General features: G+C 38.1%; 1 protein-coding gene across 1 annotated transcript in view; it reads right to left on the reverse strand.

The window, feature by feature from the left end:
• The window catches only part of LOC141443681 (organic cation transporter protein-like), a 60,869-nt gene extending 58,298 nt beyond the window's left edge, over positions 1–2,571 (reverse strand). The window contains exon 1 of the mRNA XM_074109026.1: positions 2,413–2,571. The gene's annotated coding sequence lies outside the window, so the exon portion shown is untranslated. The remainder of the gene's footprint in view (positions 1–2,412) is intronic.
• Between the last annotated feature and the right edge of the window lie 19,666 nt (positions 2,572–22,237).

Below are 22,237 nucleotides of genomic sequence, written 5' to 3' on the forward strand. Positions count from 1 at the left end.
CGCATTCAAATCGGTCCACCTGTTTAAGAGCTACGGTGCCACAGACAGACAGACACACAAAGCGGTCAAACTTATAACACCCCCTCTTTTGCGTCGCGGGTAAAAATATACACACACACATACACACATCTATAATTTATACATTACACACGATTTAGAATAGGGATTAGTATTATAGGTAAATTTAATTACTTATCTATTTTATCATTTCTAACCGTCTTCAAAAAGAAGGAGATTCCCAATTCGACTTTATGTTTTTTTTTGTATGTTTGTAACGCGATGATTCTGCCAATTGTGGACCGATTTTCATCATCATTTTGTTTACCGAATTATTCATATTTCTTTTATGTATTATTTTGTTTTATGCAGAGTTCTATTTATACGCAAGGCTGCAACTAAAGTGTCTACTTTAAATAATTTTTTATTTATGTAAAATAGCCAGGAAATATATCAACAAGCACTAACAGTTTAAATTATGCATAATATATTAATTTTATCATGGCAATATTAAGTCAACGGATATAAAAACCGGCCAAGAGCGCGTCGGACACGCCCGAAATAGGGTTCCGTAGCCATGAGGAAAAAAATAAGTAATATTTTTCTAAGGATTTCGTATTTTATACGGAATCTTCCAAGTTTAGGTATATTATTTATACCTTAGGCTGCTATTTACTCTTAACTACTAATAAATCTCAAGAAAATTTAGCCGTTATAGTTTTCCTTGAAAGTTTGATATTGATTTATACTTACTACCATCCTGAATTTTTTCAAATTTTTCCACCCACCGGTTTAGATTTTAGGGGGGGGGACGCTCGATTTTCAAGAAAATTTGCACTTTAAAGTTGAATATTTTGCAAACAAATCACTGAATCGAAAAATCATTTAGCAACCCCCTAATGATTTTAAAAGATCTATCCAACGATACCCCACACTACGCGGTTGGATGAGAAAAAAAAAATCACCCATACTTTACGTCAATGGGAGGTACTATAAAAAAAAATTTTTTTTCGTTTTTTATTGTACCATTTTGTCGGCATAGTGTACATACATATCCGTGCAAAATTACAGCTTTCTAGCATTGATAGTCCCTGAGCAAAGCCGCGGACGGACGGACAGACAGACATGGCGAAACTATAAGGGTTCCGTTTTTGCCACTTTGGCTCCGGAACCCTAAAAACGTTTGTATATTCGAAAAATAAATTAACTTGAAGGTAATATAAACCTAACCAACAAAAAGTTGGAAGCCCCCGAAATTGACACTTCAAAGTTTGAATGTTGTTTTTTTATTTGAAATCAGGTTTTCTATCGATGGTTCTTAGACGTTTCATCAAAATCTGTTAACGTGTCAATCTGTGTCCGTTTTGAGATATTGAAGTTTGAAGTGACAAAGTCGGAGGTTTTGTTGGGTAGGTTAGGTTAGGTTATTGAAGCTAAATCGCAATATTTCGTTTGCCATCCAGACGAATAAAAAAAAAAAATATTTCAGTAAATGATTGAGTTAGAAACAACTCGTTTTTTTTCTTGTTTTAATTTAAATGCTTCACGCCTTGACGCGATACGCTATAGGAACATCAGCCAATTTATTGAAACATTAAATCATAATTGCGTAGGTTCTTTTTTTATATAAGAGGGGCAAACGAGTATGCGGGTCGTCTGGTGGAAAGCAATCACCGCCGCCGGACACCTGCCAACACGAGGGGTATCACAGGTGCGCTGCCGGCCCTTTGAGAGACTGATAGGCTCGTTTTTAGGGTTCCGGAGCCTAAATGGCAAAAACGGAACCCTTATAGTTTCGCCATGTCTGTCTGTCTGTCTGTCTGTCCGTCCGTCCGCGGCTTTGCTCAGGGACTATCAATGCTAGAAAGCTGTATTTTTGCACGAATATATATGTAATCTACAATAAAAATTCAAAAAAACATTTTTTTAGAGTACCTCCCATAGACGTAAAGAGAGGGTGTTGTTTTTTTCTCATCCAACATTGTAGTGTGGGGTATAGTTGGATAGGTCTTTTAAAATCATTAGGGGGTTGCTAAAACGATTTTTCGATTCAGTTTGGCCTAGTGGTTTGACCAATCGCCTCTCAAGCAGAGGGTCGTGGGTTCAAACCCCGGCTCGCACGTTTTTCGAAATTCATGTGCGGAATTACATTTGAAATTTAGCACGAGCTTTGCGGTGAAGGAAAACATCGTGAGGAAACCTGCACAAACCTGCGAAGCAATTCGATGGTGCGTGTGAAGTTCCCAATCCGCACTAGGCCCGCGTGGGAACTATGGCCCATCCTCTTGTTCTGAGAGGAGCCCTGTGCCCAGCAGTGAGACGTATATAGGCTGGGATATATCTAATTACAAAATTCGGACACTTCTCTTTCGATCCATCCCCACAGACCAAAAACTATCAGTAAAAAAAACAAACCTTCGTTCCCCTTTTTCAGCTGGAACGCACAACACAGCACAGCGAAACAGCGATATCTCAAAATTCTAGATACCTAGACTATCTAAATATCACCACAGCAAGTTAGTACTAAACCGGAGTTCAATTACTAACTAACGCGCCGCTTGCCTCGGCTTAACCGACTGCGCCCGCGCAAGGTTACAAACGCTTTTTATTAAACAACGAACGTTCCCCACCTTTGTCGATGATTTTATATAGTGCAGTGTTATACCTTATGACGTGACCCCTTTTGGTCTACAACAGTGCTTTTCAACCTGTGGCGACCCCCGGGGGTCTCGAAGCCCCTATTAGTAGCTGGGCAAAATACTTCAGTAGAAAAAACCGGCCAAGAGCGTGTCGGACACGCATTACGAAAAAAAATAAGTAATATTTTTCTGAGGATTTCGTATTTTATACGGAATCTTCCAAGTTTAAGGTATATTATTTATACCTTAGGCTGCTATTTACTCTTAACTACTAATAAATCTCAAGAAAATTTAGCCGTTATTGTTTTCCTTGAAAGTTTGATATACTTACTACCATCCTGTATTTTTTCAAATTTTTCCACCCACCGGTTTAGATTTTAGAGGGGGCCCGACGCTCGATTTTCAAGAAAATTTGCACTTTAAAGTTAAATATTTCGCAAACACATCACTGAATCGAAAAATCATCTTTGCAAATTCCAAATGGTTTTTAAAGACCTATCCAACGATAAAGTAAATTGTTATTGTACCATTTTGTCGGCATAGTTCACATATATAACCGTGCAAAATAACAGCTTTCTAGCATTGATAGTCCCTGAGCAAAGCCGCGGACGGACGGACAGACAGACAGACTTGGCGAAACTATAAGGGTTCCGTTTTTGCCATTTTGGCTCCGGAACACTAAAAATACGTCTAGCAACAAAACGGTCTACAGGTAAAACAGATGCATGAGGATAATGCGGAGTAGGAGACAAAACGCATGGAAAAAATACGTCTTGCAACAAAAACGGTTAGAAATTAATGCATTCGAAGAAATAACCTAATGGTAACACAACTGCAAAGGAAATAAAAAAGTGGGGAAAAACGCGAATGGAACTAAAAATACTGGGAAACAAAATTTTTGGGTAGCTACTGGATTTAATCTATACACTCTTTTGAAAAGAAAGTAAGGTTTCTCACAAACTTTTTTGATTAAGTAGCAACCCCCCCCCTCTATCTTGTAAACCGTTTGTCCAAAAAATATGGAAAGGTAACGCTTAATTGGTTTCAACATGATCGGATATACCATATTTGAGTTATTGCCGAAAAACTGCGCTTCTAAACAAAAGGACGTAAGTGCCTTAAAGATACGCTCTTTTTCTGGTAATAAATTTTAAGACTGTAGTAAGTGTTTTAACTGTTAACCCCCGACGCAAAAAGAGGGGTGTTGTAATGTTATAATGCACATAATATTACTTGATTTTTTTCGTAATGGCTACGGAACCCTATCTTGGGCGTGTCCGACACGCTCTTGGCCAGTTTTTAGAAATTTGTTTCAGAAATACATCATCTGTGAAATGTCAACTGCCTAGCTATCATGGTTCATGAGAGACAGCCTGGTGACAGACAGACAGACAGACGGTCGAAATTTTTTAGTCATAATGTAATGTTAGTCATAATGTAATATTTGGCATCTCTTTTTTTCCTCTGAAACCATTTATTTCTCAGAATTGTAATAAAACAAACCTAACCTAACCTATAGAGTTCTACAGGTGACCATTTAAAAATTGGAACCCTAAAAATCGGCAGTGAATGTGTACCATTAAATGTCATGTATGACTATTAGAGTTACGAACGCACGTAAGCCACTTAAAGCCCTTTCAACCGAAGGTAACTAGAAGCGTCATACGGAACGCGTTCAAAGAAATACTTCCGACTTTGATTTGAATTTACTTAATAATTTATTTCTTTACACCTAATTTTAATTTAGCATTTTTTATTTATTTTATTTTTTAACCCCCCACGCAAAAAGAGGGGCGTTATAAGTTTGACCGCTATGTGTGTCTGTGTGTGTCTGTCTGTGGCACCGTAGCTCTTAAACGGGAGGACCGATTTGAATGCGGTTTTTTTATTTCATAGCAGGTTTTTAAACTACTAATAATTCTCAAGCAAAGCCATTATGAATAATTATTTTGCAGTCATTATGAAGCCAGGCGGACCGGGTCAGGAGAGCGGCTCTGAAATTGGTATCATGCTATCCCTCTTCGTCTCGTAATAAATGCTATTAGTGTGAGCGTGACGACACATATCCGATCCGATCCGACGTGTTGAACGAAAGTCAAGTGAGTGCTGAATCGCCGATCGCGCTGAACCTATTGGAGGTTGGTCGGAGTTAGTAACTCCTCGGAGTCGATAAGATTTGAAAGGAGTCAATAAGGGATTCGGATCTGACTCTTTTGAATCTTCAGATCCGGGTTTACCCATCTCTAGTCTCTCATTCTTCTGTAAAACTGTAGTGGTTGTGGTTGAAATGGTCGAACTATTCAACCTCCAACTACCCATTCACGCGCGCACAGCCATATAGACTCTGACCAGCGAAAGCTGTCCACGGATTTTTTACGAAACTTTAATCTGGTATAATTTTTGAGACTGTCAAAATTGTCATTATTGTCATTCTAGCCCGGTTTAGACAATTTTGATACTTTTGCTATAAGAAATAAATAAATTATTTGTTGTTTAATTCAACCTCCTACTATTCTCAAAATGCAAATGTTATCAGATTATGTTAGAATCAAAATTTTAGAAGATATATTCAATGCCAATCTGGTCAAAATGGTCCAAAAATTGATGCGTCTGGACTGTGGGTAAATGGGCACTGACAAAGGTCATAAAATTACCAAGGGACTACTAAAGTGCATCATCAACTTTCACACCTTACTATAATGAATGTGGTAGGACCTTGTGCAAGGTCCGCCCGGATTGCTACCACCATCTTGCTCGCTAGTCCTGCCGTGAAGCAGCAGTGCTTGCACTGTTGTGTTTCGGCGTGGAGAGTAAGACAGCCGGTGAAATTACTGGCACTTGAGGTATCCCATCTTAGGCCTCTAGGGTGCAACGCATCTGCAATACCCCTGGTGTTGCAGATATTTATGGGTGGTGGTGATCTCTTACCATCAGGGGACGCACTTGTTCATTTGCCATCCAGTCGAATAAATATAAAATAAAATAAAAGTAAGCTTGAAGAGTCCCGAGTATAATTTAATATCTGGAAAATTTAAATAATTTCTAAGTATCAACATCGTTTAATCAGTGTATAGCAAGTGTTGTTGGCCTCGGTTTTTTTTTTAATTTTCCGCGGTTTCTCGTGAACAGCTTTCGCTGGCCAGAATCTAACACACCAGTTGTTTTTTTAAGACATGGCAGTTTAACGCAATAATAACACTTACGGTAGAAGAACCAACAAGTATTTGCTACCACTCATTCTTAAACTACCTACCTAAGGAATTGTTGAGTGAAATCTTGAACATTATTAATAACCCAATAAATTTAAGTCGCTGTTGAAGAAACACTACTTGGCTTGTGAACCGTGAGACCAGATGTTGTATTATAAAATGTATAGATTGGACTGTTACATATATATATATTATATATTTTTTTTGTATAACTGTGCCTAGATTAAGCTACATATATTATATTTAATAATTAATAAAAGTAAAAAAGCATCGATCTGCGTGATCTCGCCAACTATTACTAAAACCCTAGAGGTTTCCAATAGTGGCCAACTTTGTAAAACCTATTATGTAAAACTGTAGGTACCTAAATAAATAAAAAATAAAAACATCCTAATGCTTACCCACCTCTTTCTGGCGCAGTCGGGTAAAGAAGCATGCATAAGGCAACCAAATACAGTCAATACTTAGGAATGCGATGTCATCACGCAAAAACCTAACCTTCATTGAAGGTCAAGCAATTAAATCTAGACTTTAATTTAATTATACTCCAAACTAATTAGTTGGACAGAACTTGGCAATTGTTTTAAGGGTTCCGTACCGTCACCAGCATTAATATCTGCCACAGCGGAGCGTGCAAAAATAACTGGCACATCCTTCCGGCCCTAGAAATAGAGTCGTATCAGATATTTATGCACGCTTGTTGTGTCAGATATTGGTGGTGGTGACTGTACAGTTAAAAGAAACTGGTTTAGTGCGAGTAGGACCACTCGCAAGGGTTCAGTACTAACATGCAGCAAATATTCAATAGTGGTGTTTACCCGCGACTTCGCACGCGTGAACACTTGTATGTAGTATGTAGAGAGTATGTAGACTTAGGGGTTGTTGTGATGCCGTCTCCGTTTATTCGAACAAAACAAACAGAGACGGCATCACATTCATCCGCCAAATAAATTTAATCAGTGGATGGTGAAACTGGGGGTTAGTACTTCAGACCTAGACGTGGTTCGCCAGCTTTGTTATTTTGAACACTGTTTCAAAAGTCTTAAAATTCTTTATTCAATGAACAATTTATACTTTATAAAGTACATTCGGCCATTCGGCCGTTATTCTTAGTATTAATTGGTCCTTTATAAAGGTCACGAGGGCTCAGTCTAGAGTCTCTGAGACTTAAAACATTTTTGAATAAAATGGATTTTCAAGGACTCCCAAGGAACCCTAACCAATAAGACTAAACCCAATTCGTCGCGGGTCGCCGCGCGGTCAAAAAAAGGACCCATCTACTATGAAGGCTTGTTTTTTGTCCTAATAAAAGGTCTAATTCGATGATGAAACCAGGAAACAGTACTCGGTTGATTTTATCACCGAACGACCTTTATTTGGAACGATTATTTCGAAGATTAAAAAAAATATAACTGTCACAAGTATATAGTGAAATAGAGTGACCAATGAGAGAGAGAGAGAGAAGGTAAGTGAATTCAACCACCAATGGGGCAGTATTGCTTACTCTAATTTCACATGCAATTATGTATATTTTTCCGTGCCTAATTATAAGCTTTTATTTAACTTGCAGTGTGTAAATATGACTGTATGTATGTATGTACGGGTCAAATCTTGCAAATGACTTTTGACCCACTTCCAGTGGTCAGATTGACTTTAAATTTGGCATACTTATGTAAAGTTTGTTACAATACAATAATCTGGTAGTGGCATCCTGGTAGTCCGGCCAGGATCGTCTCTGCAGGAGGGAACTCCTCAATGGTTAATGACATGGACTTGAAATTTGGTAACGAAATGTAGTCTAGATGACATAGGAGTATAGTCAGCAAAAAGTTTGAATTTTTTTTAACGGAAACTGATTTAATTTTTGATTGATAAAACTGAAGTGGCACTTTCTCTTTTTCATCATCATCATCATCATCCCAGCCTATTTACGTCCCAATGCAGGGCACAGGCCTTCTCTCGGAATGAGAGGGCTGGGGCAGTAGTTCCCACGCGGGCCCAGTGTGGATTGGGAACTTCACACACACCGTGGAAACCTGTTTGTTGTGCAAATTTCAAATGTATTTCCGCACATGAATTTCGAAAAACTCAGAGGTGCGAGCCGGGGTTTGAGCGGGGGTTTCTCTTTTTAGGCCTTTTTAACCCCCGACGCAAAAAGAGGGGTGTTATAAGTTTGACCGCTATGTGTGTCTGTTTGTCTGGGCACCGTAGCTCTTAAACGGGTGGACCGATTTGAATGTGGATTTTTATTTAAAAAACCAGGTTTTCTAGCGATGGTTCTTAGACATGTTTTATCAAAATCGGTTCAGCCGTTTTTGAGATATTGAACTTTGAAGTGACAAAGTCCGGGGTTTTCCAACTTTTTGTTGGTTAGGTTATAGAGAGGTATGTTATATGTCTGTCTGTCTATCTGGTACATCGTAGCTCTCAGACAAATGGACCAATTTCGATACGGTTTTTAAAAGCTTATAGTTTCACCTGTCCCGTTGTCTGTCTGTCTGTCTGTCTGTAATCAAATCTTGCAAGTTAAATTCGACCAACTTCCAGTAGTTGGATTGACTTGAAAGGTATACTTATGTAAAATGTATGGGGGAGGCCTATGTCCACAATGGACGTCCTACCGCTGAGATGATGATGATGATGTAAATTGCGTGACAATACAATAATCTGGTAGTGACATCCTGGTAGTCCGGCCAGGATCGTCTCCACAGAACGAAACTTCAACGGTTAAAGGCATCGATTTTAAATTTGGTATGCAAATGTAGTTTGGGTGACAATACTAGTACAGTCAACAAAAAATACAAGCAAATAAAAGCAATGTTTGAAGGAAATCGCTACAGACGTTTTTGAGATATTGAACTTTGAAATCACGGAGGTTTTCAACTTTTCTAAATGTTTTATATTTTAATTATTATACACTTAATATTTGTTAAAATGCAATATCATGATTATTTATGAGTTAAGTAATTTGCTCTCTGCTCTTTTTATCATGCAAAACAAAAACTAGTTCGGGTATTTTTAGAAAATGACTGTATTTTTCCATATCAATAAATTACTTCTAGATTTTTTGCCTCATTGGTTGGTTGCTTTTGGTTTGGCCAGGGGTATTGCAGACGCGTTGCCAACCTAGAGGCCTAAGATGGGATATCTCACGTGCCAGTAATTTCACCGGCTGTCTTACTCTCCACGCCGAAACACAACAGTGCAAGCACTGCTGCTTCACGGCAGGATTAGCGAGCAAGATGGTGGTAGCAATCCGGGCGGACCTTGCACAAGGTCCTACCACCTGCAAATTAAAACCAATATTACCAACCAAACCAAAGAATACCAAAGAATAGAATATAATAAAATTAAATAAGAATATAATATAGAATGTTTGTTGCATGATTGTAGTGTCAGCACGAGGGTCACAGGTGCGTTGCCGGCCCTTTTAGAGACTGATAGGCTCGTTTATTAAAGATCCCTAAGGTGTACCCTAAAAGGCCTAAATTAAATGACAATAATTGACTCTGAATTTAACTATAATTATTCAGAAAAACTGAACAAAATTATGGTTAAATGATATATTTTATTCAATCGTGCCGTAGAAGTCCTTGATTGCACTATTATTAGATTAAATCTAAGAAATGACCAAAGCTATCAAAATATATTTTTAGCCAAATTAATGTTTTATTCACAAAAAATTAAGCAAAAACTAAAGACTTCAATTTCCTGTAGAACATCATTAAAAGTTAGTGTCTAGACTTGGAACTAAGTATTATTATAAATAATATACTATGAGAAGCACAAAATTTGGCCCACTACGTACAAAATTACCTATTACTGCATACATTTGAGGACCAGATTTTTTGCCGCTCAGTATATTATAAATCGTGCGCGTGTGTCTGTGTGTGTGTGTGTGTGTGTGTGTGTCTGTGTGTGTGGCTGTGTGTGTGTCTGTGTGTGTGTGTGTCTGTGTGTGTGGCTGTGTGTGTGTGTCTGTGTGTGTGGCTGTGTGTGTGTGTCTGTGTGTGTGTGTGTCTGTGTGTGTGGCTGTGTGTGTGTGTGTGTGTGTCTGTGTGTGTCTGTGTGTGTGTGTCTGTGTGTGTGTGTCTGTGTGTGTGTCTGTGTGTGTGTCTGTGTCTGTGTGTGTGTGTGTGTCTGTGTGTGTGTGTGTGTGTGTGTGCGTGCGTGCAACCACCCAAAGAAGTACAGTCAGCAATAAAAACTTGTATAAAAATGACATATTTTTAACGAAAAAATCATAATCATCATCATCAGCCGGAAGACGTCCACTGCTGAACAAAGGGCTCCCGCTTAGAACGCCACAATGAACGACAACTGGCCACTTGCGTCCACCGGCCCGCAACACGATGTCGTCAGTCCACCTGGTGGGAGGCCTGCCCGCTTCGTCTTCCAGTTGTCGCCACTCGAGGACTTTTCTCCCCCAACGGTTACATATTTGAAACAAACAAAAACATTATTTTCTTTAAAAGGTACGCAACCCTAAAAATCAAAACAAACAAAAAACCATAATATAGTAAACTCATAACAGACTCCATTCAACAAATGACAGTTCAGTTCATCGACCTTGCCCTAGATACGGTGCCTTATAATCTATTACATAACTATAGTATAACGATGTTCTATTATGTTTTTTCGCGTAACGAATTGTATAATAATTGATTTGTGTACAAAAAGTTTATGGTTCTTTTGGTGAATATCCATGTTTCCTACGTAAGCATAAAGTATGTTTTAGGTTTATTCGAGGATTTCAGCCGAATGAATTTTTATGGTCACATTTTTGATTATTTTTAGACACCCTGTACTTCTACTAGATATCTAACCCGGAAACTGTTACAAAATTTCCTACCACGTCAGCAAAAATGTGCTCACGTACAGTATTTGTAGTACGGTATTTGACAACTCCTGATTTTGCCATATCTTAATATTATTATGAAAATATAGACATACAGATAGTGTTTAGCGAGGAGAAAATTTAAATCGGTTGAAAATTGGTTTTATAGTGATTTTTTGAAAAATCTATATACCTGTCTCTTTCTCAAACGCTTTTCTCTATGCAGCAAGTATGGCGGTACTGGCGTGTGACGTCACATGCCAGTATGTCTTTCTCTGTCTAATCTTGAATTTCAAACCTTTATAACTTTGTTATTTGCAAAGGTAGCTTAAAAATTGTTTTTCTATTCGATAACAGGCATTGTGTAGTTTTAATTTATAAAACATATACAAAATAGTCAAGTACCGTATTGTGTACCGACTGAAAGCGACAAGGTACAAAAGTGATCACTTATTTATGACGTTGACTGTACTTAAATCAAATAAAATAAACTGTATCTGTGTGTTACCTATTTGAAATACACTTCACACAAACGTGTAAATGTCGTTTGCCTAATAATCTATCTAAGTGTCATGTTACTTTCGTTCAATTGATGGACAATCTCCTAAGCACATTAGTAGCATATATCATAACAGTTTTTTTAAGAAACTCGGTCACTGTTCGGCCTTGGACAACAGGACAGAATAACAAACGAGAAAAAGTTGATCGAACCTGTTACAGTTTCTAGGATATAGTAGTAGAAGTACAAGACGTCTAAAAAAATATAAAAATGTCATCAAATTCTACAGCCTATTCATAATGAAATGAGTTTTTGAAACGCGAGTAATGACCATTGTTCTGCTTTGAACTAATTGCCATGAAATTTTGCATACGTCATATTAGAGACTAGGATCTTACTGACATTGTAAATGTGATAGTTTGTGAGTATATATGAGAGTATGTTTGTTACTCCTTCATGCTAAAACGGCTTGACGGATTTGGATGAACTTTGATACGTAGGACAGCGTAGGACGTCTGAAATAGCAGTGCTACTTTTTATCCCGCTATTACCAGGGAAAAAATCAACCGCTTGGATTAGATTTAATAAAATTTATGAAATGATATGATGTAAATGTGTTGTTTTTTTTTAATTAGGCTGTCCAAATCATTGGAGGATAATTTTGCCAGTGTCTAATAGGTTTTGCCGTTGCACGGTAAAAAAAATCTAGAAAATGAAATATGATGGATGAACGATGTGCATGTTATTATTATTATTCCCTCAATGGCGGCCTTAAGGGAATAATAATAATAACATGCACATCGTTCATCGATCATATTTCATTTTCTAGATTTTTTTTAAATTTGGTACTAATAAATATGACATTCATGATCCGTCATGGCGACAAACTATAAAGAAAACTGACGTTGTCATGGCGGTTTGCGCTAGTGTCGCCCCCTGCGCAGAGCTTTGCCTAATATTCCCTATTCTCATGAGAATTTAGGAAAATTCAGGAATTTCATTTAGCCGGATCTAATGGTTTAGTGGTAGAATCTAGTATTATAAACGCTAAAGTGAGTTTGTTCGTTTCCCTTCCCACACAGCTCATGATAGGACCTCGTAATACTCGTAAATAAATATCACAGTATAATTCACGCCAAGGAGGGCTATCGTTTTTTGTATTTCTAGATGGCGCCACTGTTGCGTGAGGTTTTAAAGTGTGGCTTTCAATGTCTGTTATTACGGGCGTAAACAAAGTTTGGATTAAAATCATATTTAATACCCCTTAAAACCGTACCATAAAAATATCGAGCAACCACAGTGTTGCGTAGTCCCGTTTTGTTCGGAAAAAACAGACATTCATTGCCCCGTGACGCATAATTGCCATAATTAATTTTAGGTAATGCAAAATAGTCACAAAAATATTCTAATTTTGTTCTAATTATAAATAAACCCGCGTAGCTCCCCCGAAAACTATGAGATTTGACATTTCGGAGACCTCACGCTACACTAGCGCCTCTAGCGGCGAATTCATACGCGATAGCCCTCATTGACCTAGTCCCAAAGTAAGGAAAACTTGTACTATGGGTACTAGGCAACGGATAAACATACTTAAAGAGATATACATACTTAAATGCATATTAAACATCCAATTTCATAAAAATATCTGCTCCGACCGGGGATCGAATCTGGGTTCTCTTCTTCGTAGTCAGGTTCGAGAGAGAGAGAGACAGTGTACATACTGGTCAGAGTATACATATAATTGTTCTTAGTTGTAGATCGCGCAGCGCTACAGTGTAGCATCAGCCTTACTTGTTCACGCATGCGTATTAGTTAATAACTTAAATCACGATTTAACGCATGTCACTACCGGACACCATCGAAGGTCAATGACCGTGGGCGTCGGTTTGGCTGGAACGTAGTATAGTTCCGTTTCAAAAAAACCGGCCAAGTGTGAGTGGGGCTCGCGCGCTGAGGGTTTCGTGAAAACTAAAAGAAAATCTAAATAAGTTATTAAACTTTTACGTTTTTATGTCATAACCTAACCAAATTAAAAAACGTGAAATACCACTGACTGTCATTTCAAAGTTCAACTGATTTAAATGAAACATATGAAGAAAGAAACTTGCTTTCGCATAAGAAAATCGCATCGGTTCATCTATTTAAGAGCTACGACGCCACAGACAGACGACCAGTTTTTCTTACGCAAATAGAGCCTCCTTGCGGTAGTTCTTAGCTTTGGGGGGGGGGGGGGAGGCCTATGTCCAGCAGTGGACGTCTTTCGGCTGACATGATGACGATGATGAGTTCTTAGCTATGATCATTACCTTATTGCATCAAAGTCGGTTTAGCTCTCGAAGTTCGTATCGTACCGTCCCTCTCGCTCTCGTATTAAATAGTATAAGTGTCAGAGGGACCGCACGACACGAACTTCGAGTTTCGCAGTATCCTTGCTGGTGTAAAAACAGACATTGCAGAAGTGTGTAAGTATCCGCGCCGACAAACTGGTCACTCCAGTTTGGCGCATTTATTGTAATTGTGTTAATTGTAATTGTTTATATATGAATCATCATCCATCATCATCCCAGCCTATACACGTCCCACTGCTGGGCACAGGCCTCCTCTCAGAACAAGAGGGCTTGGGCCATAGTGCCCACGCGGGCCCAGTGCGGATTGGGAACTTCACACGCACCAATATATATATGAATAAATGACTTATATTCTATTCTATTCTATATTTTGTCCGGTGCACTTTTTATTTTCTCATTTGCTCTTAGTATAAATTTTCAAATTACGGGCTGTTAGTGGTCACTCAAGACAATAAAACTTGTTATATATCATTATGATTGGTTTTTGGAGTCTTTTTGTATTTTTTATTTCAACTCCAAATTTGCTACTTTTACGGGTATCCCGTGAAACCATATCGAAAATACAAACTGAGGTATGGATGCACAGAAAAACCAGAAAAAGAGGCCAGCACTGGGAATCGAACCCAGGTCCTCAGCATTCCGTGCTGCGTGCTTTAACCCCTAGACACGTTAAGTAGCAAAGTAGAAATAAGCAACCTGAGATATGTATGCATAGAAAAAAATTGTGTCTAGATTCCTTTCCAGCAGTGGTGTAGGGGTTAAAGCACGCAGCACGGAATGCTGAGGACCTGGGTTCGATTCCCAGTGCTGGTCTCTTTTTCTGGTTTTTCTGTGCATCCATGTCTCAGTTTGTATTTTCGATTTGTTATATCATTGTCTTAGAATGACGTTGAGAGATACATGCGAAAGGTTGCCCACAGTATTTTTTTTCCGCCTGCCGCTGCCGTAGAAACAGAGTAGGATATAACGGTTCCGTTTTTTCAATTGAGAAAGGAACCCTAAAAATATGTACGACAGGTAAGGTTAATTCAAATTTATGTAAGGTGAGACACAATTTAAAACACGAAATCGATAATAACACAATCCAATTGACAAATTGGTGTAATAAAATCTTTAGACTTCATCAAGTACCACCATCATCATCGTCCTACCCTGATTCTTTGTCTTTTCAGCGAAATATTATTCCCAAATTATTAATTTGCCAAACTGGTTAATTTCCCACTCACGATTTTCTCTGAAACCAATTTTTATCGGAACTTTCTTATAACAAACTTAACCTAACCTTGCTATGTTTAGCGTTCTAAAAACCCATACCAAAAGAAAATATAGTTGTTTTTTTTTTGGTTTCGAAGAAAATAGAAGCAGATCTTTCAGACGGGGTGTTTTTTTATAATTTTTATAGTAACATATATGTATTTAGTTAAGGTTTCTTGGGTAAGGTCTCTTTGTCTCGGAACTTTCTTATAACAAACTTAACCTAACCTTGCTATGTTTAGCGTTCTAAAAACCCATACCAAAAGAAAATATAGTTGTTTTTTTTTGGTTTCGTAGAAAATAGAAGCAGATCTTTCAGACGGGGTGTTTTTTTATAATTTTTATAGTAACATATCGATGGCAGCAAAGTAAAAGAAGACATCTACAAAATAGCTATTTTACAGGAGAGCGTATTTAGTAAAAAATAATGACTACTTTGAGATTAATGGACTGATTACCATGAAATTTTCTATGATGCATTAAAATAATGTTCTTTGGTGATTGTTCAACAGATTTTATTTCTGTAACATTATTTTATTGAAAAATTGTAGATGTCTTTTTTTACTTTGAAAGAGCTTAAACGTAGAGGAAGACATCTGCCTGATATCCGTTTATGCGTTGTAATGAAACAAACGCTTTTTCCGTTATAAAAAACGAATAAGCTAAGGTAAGAATCTCCGGTAAAACTTAGAGGAGTGTTTAGAGATAATCTAAACAATGTAACGAGTATTCACCCTTTTTTTGATAAAATTTTGTAGATGTCTTTATTTACTTTGCATTAATCATTTTATTCATATTATTAAATGAGTTATCTACCACTCAACCTCATCGCTGTCTATCATATAAATTCATTTATTTCGTTAAAAACCCCCAAAATATGTGTTAAATAAAAAATATTTTTTTGTTTTATTTTTGTTTACTCGTAATTGTTTTTACGTACTCAAAAACTAAGTTATTTTTTATAGTTTTACACTAATAAATTAAATAAATCAACAGTAGGTACAAGTAATAAAATTACGTACAAAATATATCCCAAAACAAAACAATATAAACTGTAAAAATAAAACAGTATGTACTATAATAGTATAAACAATATAATGCTATAATGAATGTGGATAATACCAAAATTGTCATCAATGGCCACATGGATCAGAGGCCCGTCATCGTTAGTGGAAATCCTCTTGATGTTGTTTCGGAGTACACATACCTCGGCCTGATTTTGCAGTTAAGGTAGCCAACACATGCTAGTTACTAGCACGAAAGCATGCTACTATTCAGCAAATGCTACTTACTAGCATGTGTGCATAGGGACGTGCTACTATTATAATAATAATAATCCCAGCCTATATACGTCCCACTGCTGGGCACAGGCCTACTCTCAGAATGAGAGGGCTTGGGCTGTAGTTCCCACGCGGGCCCAGTGCGGATTGGGAACTTCACACACACCATTGAATCGCTTCGCAGGTTTGTGCAGGTTTCCTCACGATGTTTTCCTTCACCGTAAAGCTCGTGGTAAATTTCAAATGTAATTTCGCACATGAATTCCGAAAAACTCAGAGGTGCGAGCCGGGGTTTGAACCCACGATCCTCTGCTTGAGAGGCCATAGGTCAAACCACTCGGCCACCACGGCTTGCTACTATTAAGCATGCTTTTTCTGTGTCATACAGGTACAGCAGGTACTAGCATGCTTACTAGCATGCTAATAACGAGCATAATGTAACAGTAGCCTTAGGTAGAACACAACTTTGAGAAGGAGGCCAAGAGAAGGATTCAGCTGGGCTGGGCAGCATTCGGAAAATTATGTCGAGTTTTTCGTCAATTATACCGTAATGTCTGAAAACGAAATTTTTTAACCAGTGCGTCCTACCCGTCATGACATACGGAGCTGAAACGCGGCTCTGCCAGCTATGGAACGAGCTATGCTCGGAGTTTTTCTGAAGGATAAAATCCGCAACGAGACTATCCGACACAGAACTAAGGTCATCGACATAGTTCATAGAATTAACAACTTGAAGTGGCAGTGGGCTGGGTCATATCTGTTGAAGCACCGACAACCGCTGAAGATATTGAGTGGAGACCGCGTCTCGGCAAACGTAGTCCAAGACGCCCTCCGTTCAGGTAGAGGGACGATCTGCGAAAGGCTGGTGGTAAAAGCTGGATGTGTCTAGCCGAAGACAGGGCGCAATGGCGGTCTATGGGGGAGGCCTATGTCCGGACTGCTATTGGCTGATGATGAATAGTATAATCGATATTCTACCTACTACTTATATACCTATTATAGGATAAAACCGGATTGCTCGTCATCATCAGTCAAAATCTGTTCAGGCGTGTCGTTTCCAAAAAGCGGTAAGCTGCAAGCAATAGAAACTTAAGTACTTACTTAGGTTAAGAATTTTAATTCATTTGCTGTCTAAATAAAAAAAACAAACAAGTGTATGAAACCAATGTTAAGTAATATATCTATTTGTTTAAATATTTTAAGAAAAAACAAATAATTCCTCATAGAAATTAGAAATAATAAATTGTAGATTGAGACATATGCAAAAAGTATGACGTATAAACGGACAAGTGGCATGTGACTTTATTGACGTCACAAGCATCCTGTCAAAGCTCCGAAGTAAAAGCGGATAAATTCAAATGTCCGTTTCTACTGCGATGTTTTTTCAAAAGCTAGTGTAGATGTTTTCTTTTACGTGCCAAATTTTCTTCATTATTTTGAAATTTGAAATATTTTTTTAACAGACTTATAGATATGGTTGAAATAAGTTATTTTTTGTAAAAAAAGCATTTTTGAAAAAATGTAGATGTCCGTATCTACTTTGCTGCCATCGATATGTGTATTTAGTTAAGGTTTCTTGGGTAAGTTCTCTTTGTCTTCTTTTTAACTGTTAATTTCATAGGTTTTATATTATTTAATGTACAGAGTTGTTAAATAATAAAAAACATCCATAAGAAATAAAATTCTATTCAGGTTTTGTTAAAAAAAAATAAACATTCGGGAATGATATTTCTGCGAAAAGACAAGGATATCTCCCATCCAGATACGTCTCACTGTTGGGCACAGGGCTCCTCTCAGAGTGAGAGGGCTTGGGTCGTAGTTCCCATGCGGGCCCAGTGCAAAATCGGAACTTCACACACACCATTGAATTGCTTCGCATTGTGCACGTTTCCTAACGATGTTTCCCTTCACCGTAGAGCTCGCAGTAAATTTCAAATATAATTTCGAAAAACTCAAGAGGTGCGAGCCTGGCATTGAACTATAATGTCTGGTTCACATTATTCCAGTAGCGATACATTCTGCGGTAACAATCCAAACGAGTTACACGAGATCGGTCGAGCACCGCAGTGTCATGCCACTGGAACGGTTCAAAATGTGAATCGGGCATAATTGGACGTTCGGAGAGTGGTCATTTTGGGATTGGACGAAAATAAATAAACAGACTGGACATTTAGGTAATTGGACCGAATGGACCGGATCGCTTGTAAAAACTGAGCAAGTGCAACAAAATTACATTTGCAGCGACATGGTTCTAACCTGATACGTAATTCAGTTTTGGTGACATAATTATATATTACTATTGTATAGCTTAAGACATTCTGCATCACATGATATAAATAACTCAAGTGTTTTTTTTTGTGACACCGCCTTTTGGCTTAGGAGGGCAGAATTTTGACAACCGGTTGTTCAAGTGGTTAGAGAACCCGACTACGAAGCTTGACGTCCCGGGTTCGATTCCCGGCCTGGGCCGATATTTGTATGAATAATACGAATGTTTGTTCTCGGGTCTTGGATGTGTGTATTTATCTATACAAATATGTTTATCCCTTGCCCAGTATCAGGTTGCCTGGAAGAGATCGCTCTTAAGCGATAAGGCCGCCTATTGCTCACCTTGTAATTTTAATAATTTGTTTTCTGTATCGCTTACTATGTCTGGTGTACAATAAAGAGTCTTTGTATTGTATTGTATTGTATTGTATCCATAGTAGGTACAAGCTTTGCTTAGTTTGGAACTAAGTCAATTGGTCTAGTGTCCCATGATATTTATTATGTATTTAAGGTCCCCGTACGAGTGCTTGTCACTGTCCCAATACTTGGCATCTTTAATCTTATGTCACTAGCAATAGAGATGACAGCAGGGTGTCGTCTATTGGGCATTCGGGTGTCGAGCACTCGGTCATTAGTTTCTCATGAGAGTAAATAATATTACGTAAGTTGTTAAATTGTTTTTTTAACCGCCGACGCAAAAAGAGTGGTGTTATAAGTTCGGCCGCTATGTGTGTCTGTGGCAACGTAGCTCTAAAACGGTTGCACCGATTTGAACGCGATTTATTTTATTTGAAAGCAGGTTTCCTAGCGATGATTTATAGACATGTTTCATCAAAATCGGTTCAGCTGTTTTTGAGATATTCAACTTTTACTATGAATGAATCTCGGTAGTTTTATGTTCAAAGTAATTCAGTTTGTTTGGCTGTATAATAACTAATAACATCTGCTATGGAAATACTCCAGCATAAAATTAAATATATTTTTAATAACAACTGTTCGTAATCAATGTAACGACTAACGAGAGCAGTTCGTAGCGAATAAGGACAAGGCTAACTACTTAGTCTCGCCTGCGCCACATACAAGCGTTTTTCTCGTGGGTTTACTTCTTTCAAATTAACTAGGTACCTTACCTAGTGGGTGTCGAAGAAACTAAATCACGTTGCCAGGCTGGAACCTTTTCATAATCAATTTTGCTATAATTCTGTGGCAAAAAAAACGTTATGATAACATTTTTTTTTTATTCGACTGGATGGCAAACTGGATCTCTGGTAAGAGATCATCACCGCCCATAAACATCTGCAACACCAGGGGTATTGTAGATGCGTTGCCAACCTAGAGGCCTAAGATGGGATACCTCAAGTGCCAGTAATTTCACCGGCTGTCTTACTCTCCACGCCGAAACACAACAGTGCAAGCACTGCTGCTTCACGAAAGGATTAGCGAGCAAGATGGTGGTAGCAATCCGGGGGGACCTTGCACAAGGTCCTACCACCTAGCACAAAGGTTCCACCTCCACCCTGTTATAACGTAATTCAGTTTCCTTGACTGTACCTGTGCGACTTGTTTACTTTTTTGTGATGGGGTGACAAATTAAGAGCTACGGTGCCACAGACAGACGCACATAGCGGTCAAACTTATAACACTCTCTTTTTCCGTCGGGGTTAAAAAAGGACCAAGTGCGGGTAGTTCGTGATACGAGTGCCGGTACTATTAGTGATCAAGTGCGGGTAGTTCGAAGGACTCGCGCTGCTAGGCAGACTTGACACCCCACACTTCAGTCTACTCGTGACCACGGCCACTGTAATGTTGCCGAAACGTGGAGGCAAATATTACTCGTGTGTGTTAGCGTGATAAGTCCCGTTGGTGGTATTTTGACTATGAGTGAAAATCACGAAAGTTTAAAACGTTATAAGTATTGTATACTTTTAGTTTCTTAACTATATACCTAGTGCCATCCACGAAGACGCGTGATTTTGTCAAAATTAGACATTAATATCATTGTAATAAGAACCACGGCACGCGTCATCGTGATGACTCTACCTATAAGGGACTTAATACATCCCTGTATTTTTTTATGTATTTTTTTTTTAAATTTTATATTCTAACATATAGATATAGCAGAAATATAGTGTTGCTTGCTTTCTTTGAAAAAAAAATGTATTTTGTTTTCGAAAAAAATGACTTTCTGCCAAGTTTCTTGCGGCGCATTCTTCTTGGCAATAATGGTCTTTCCGAAAGCGCTGGTTGATTAAAAAAAACACATGTAAAAGACCCCTTTGTGGCCTGAACATTACCTTGCCTTAATATTCTCATACCACAATACGCTGACGCGTTCCGAACTCAACCAGAGCTCATCGTCAGAGCAACACAACCACTGTTGGTGCACTGATAGTTGGTGGTCGTGGAGGTGAAGGAGCTGCATACACACATTTGTTGCATAGACGACCGGATGGCTAAGTGGTTAGAGAACCTGACTACGAAGCTTGAGGTCCTGGGTTCGAATCCCGGCTGGGGCAGATATTTGTGTGAATAACACGAATGTTTGTTCTCGGGTCTTGGATGTTTAATATGTATTTATCTATATAAGTATGTTTATCCGTTGCCTAGTATCCATAGTACAAGGTTTGCTTAGTTTGAACTAGGTCAATTGGTGTCAAATGTCCCATGATATTTATTATTATTTATTATTATTATACTACATAGCTATCGTAAGGTTTTGGGTGAGCAAAGTAAATCGTCTATAGTTCATACACAGACACGTTTTTACATATTCATATTACATTAAAAATAAACAAACAAATCAGTAAGTAATTGGGTCAAATATAATTTGACTATTTTTGGTTTAATTTCGTTTTAACATATGCCGTACTTGTTTCGCAAATTTCATCATAAGCGGCCAGTATGGAGTATGTTTAAATGAAACCTCAATGGACCCTTTTCACATTAAACAAGAGATAAATTACCAACGCTTGCTGAAGAACCGATTGCAAAATTTATTGCGATAGAGTTCTAGAGTGGGTGTATGTTGATTGGTTATATGGTTATGTTTGTATTAAAAGTAATAATTGGTGTTTAACTTTACGAGTCCTTTGTTGTTTTAATGTTCTGTATATGGAAAGGAATATAGCGACTGTAAATGAGAATGAATTTGAAATTTTTTAGGGTTCCGTCGGCATTTTTTGATTTCATTTTACCCGATTGCCCGGAGGGTTATGTTTGATTTATTGTCGTTCTTTTATATCCTACTAATGGTAGGAGTTACTTAATTTTACTTATTTAATAAGTAATAAATACGCCACAGTTACAAAAATATCATCATCACCATTCAGCCTATATACGTCCACTGCTGGGCACAGGCCTACTCTCAGAACAAGAGGCTTGGGCATAGTTCCCACGCGGGCCAGTGCGGATTGGGAACTTCGCACGCACCATTGAATCGCTTCGCAGGTTTGTGCAGGTTTCCCACGATGTTTTCCTTCACCGCAAAGCTCGTGGTAAATTTCAAATGTAATTCCGCACATGAATTTCGATAAACTCAGAGGTGCGAGCCGGGGTTTGAACCCACGACCCTCTGCTTGAGAGGCGATAGGTCAACACTAGGCCACCACGGCTTTAGAATAGTAGAATACGTAGCTAAGTAAAATACCTGGCACGAGTCAAGTTTTAAATGGTTGTGAAATTTTGAAAAAAAAGCGATGTAATTAGTAGTTAATATTATGTGACTTAAGTAGGTTACTAATGATACAAATCTAAGGATTATTTTCGCAACTCGGACAGCAGCTTATCCAGCTTATCTGTTTGGCCTTTTAATAACTCAAGAGTATCGGGGTAAGCGTTTAATTTAATTGTTCATTAACATAATTAGAGGTTCAACTAATGAACTTGTTTTTTTTATTGCTATCCAAT

This window comes from Choristoneura fumiferana, chromosome 28, assembly GCF_025370935.1.
Source record: "Choristoneura fumiferana chromosome 28, NRCan_CFum_1, whole genome shotgun sequence".
Lineage (NCBI taxonomy): Eukaryota > Metazoa > Arthropoda > Insecta > Lepidoptera > Tortricidae > Choristoneura > Choristoneura fumiferana.